A 2,455-nucleotide genomic window follows, 5' to 3' on the forward strand; every position below is an offset into this window, starting at 1 on the left:
CTCATGAGAATGTCCATGGGCTGTAATGATGATGCTTGGGCAACTTTGTGTCTATGGAACCTGGCTGAAGGCCAACCATTGCCTGTCAAGAGGCTATGTAAAACCTCCTGATTCCAGGTTGATTGGTTTTTAACTTTGAGACTGGGTTTCACTCTGTTGCCTAGGCTAGAGTGCAGTGGTGTGATCATGGCTCACTGCAGCTTTGACCTCCTGGGCTTAGGCAGTCCTCCTGACTCAGTTTCCTTAGTAGCTGAGACCAAGGATGCATGCCGCCACACCCACTTAATTTTTTTTTTTTTTTTTTTTTTTTTTCCTGAGACGGAGTCTCGCTCTGTCGCCCAGGCTGGAGTACAGTGGCACGATCTTGGCTCACTGCAAGCTCCGCCTCCCGGGTTCACGCCATTCTCCTATCTCAGCCCTCCCAAGTAGCTGGGACTAAAGGTGCCCGCTGCCACACCCGGCTAATTTTTTTGCATTTTTAGTAGAGACAGGGTTTCACCGTGTTAGCTAGGATGGTCTCGATCTCCTGACCTCGTGATCCGCCCACCTCGGCCTCCCAAAGTGCTGGGATTACAGGCATGAACCACCGCGCCTGGCAACCCGGCTAATTTTTAAAATTTTTGTAGAGACAGAGTCTTGCTATGTTGCCCAGACTGGTCTTGAACTCCTGGGCTCAAGCAATCCTCCTGCCTCAGCCTCCTGAAGTGCTGGGATCACAGGGATGAGCCACCCATGCCTGGCCAGAGTATAATTTGATTAGTTTTGACATATGTATACATGTCTAGAACTATCCCCACCACCAAGATAATGAACATACTGGTCACCCCCAAAAGTTTACTCCTGCCCTATTATCCCTTCCTCCCACCCTTCTCTGCTCCTAATCCCCAAGCAACCACTGATCTGCTCTCTGTCACTCTAGATTTGCTCCTATTTTGTAGGTTTTTTGGTACCTGGGATTATATTTATACAGTATGTATTCTGTTTTGTCTGGCTCAGCATACTTACTTTGAAATTCTTCTCTCCCAGTCTGTGATTTCTCTTTTCAGCCTATTAATAGCATCTTTCAAAAAGTAGTGGTTTTGGCTGGGCATGGTGGCTCACGCCTATGATCCCAGCACTTTGGGGGGCCAAGGTGGGCAGATTGCTTGAGGCTAGGAGTTCGAGATCAGCCTGGGCAACATGATGAGACTCTGTCTCTATTAAACACACACACACACACACACACACACACACACACACACACACACCCTATCTCTCACCATATACAAAAATCAAATCAAAATGGACTTCAAACTATGTAACTACTACAAGAAAACAGTGGGGAAAGTCTCCAGGACATTAGCCCGGGCAAAGATTTCTTGAGTAACCCACAAGCACAGGCAACCAAAGAATAATGGACAAATGGGATCACATCAAGTTAAAAAGTTTCTGCACAGCAAAGGGAACAATCAGCAAAGTGAAGAGACAATCCATAGAATAGGAGAAAATATTTGCAAACTACCAATCTGACAAGGGATTAATAACTAGCATATATAAGGAGTTCATACTATAGGAAAAAATCTAATGATCTGATAAAAAATGGGTATGCCCCCACACCCTACTTTTTAATTTATTTTTGTACAGATGGGATCTCACTATGTTACTCAGGCTGGTCTGGAACTCCTGGGCTCAAGCGATCCTCCCACCTCGGCCTCCCAGAGTGCTGGGATTACAGATGTGAGCTAATGTGCCTGGCCAACTGTAGGGTTTTTTGTAGGTGTCTTCTATAAGGTTCTGGGTAGATATCCTTTACTCAGCTTCTCTTCACAGTTTACTGAACACTACTATCAGCAGTAGATACTGTCAAATGTTTTTATTTATTTATTTTTTTGAGACAGAGTCTCACTCTGTCACCTAGGCTGGAGTGCAGAGGCACAATCTTGGCTCACTGCAACCTCCGCCTTCAGGGTTCAAGCAATTCTCATGCATCAGCCTACCGAGTAGCTGGGATTACAGGCGCCTGCCACCACACCTGGCTAGTTTTTGTATTTTTAGTAGAGACAGGGTTTTGCTGTGTTGGCCAGGCTGGTCTCGAACTCCTGGCCTCAAGTGATCCACCCGCCTTAGCCTCCCAAAGCACTGGGATCACAGGCGTGAGCCACAGCGCCTGGTCTCAAATGCTTTTTATGTATCTATTGAGATATGGTAAATTACATTGATTGATTTTCAAATGTTAAGTCAATCTTGGGTTTTGCTGTGTTGGCCAGGCTGGTCTCGAACTCCTGGCCTCAAGTGATCCACCCGCCTTAGCCTCCCAAAACACTGGGATCACAGGCGTGAGCCACAGCGCCTGGTCTCAAATGCTTTTTATGTATCTATTGAGATATGGTAAATTACATTGATTGATTTTCAAATGTTAAGTCAATCTTGGGTTTTGCTGTGTTGGCCAGGCTGGTCTCGAACTCCTGGCCTCAAG

The sequence above is a fragment of the Piliocolobus tephrosceles genome, chromosome 12 (assembly GCF_002776525.5).
Source record: "Piliocolobus tephrosceles isolate RC106 chromosome 12, ASM277652v3, whole genome shotgun sequence".
NCBI classification, from domain to species: Eukaryota; Metazoa; Chordata; class Mammalia; order Primates; family Cercopithecidae; genus Piliocolobus; species Piliocolobus tephrosceles.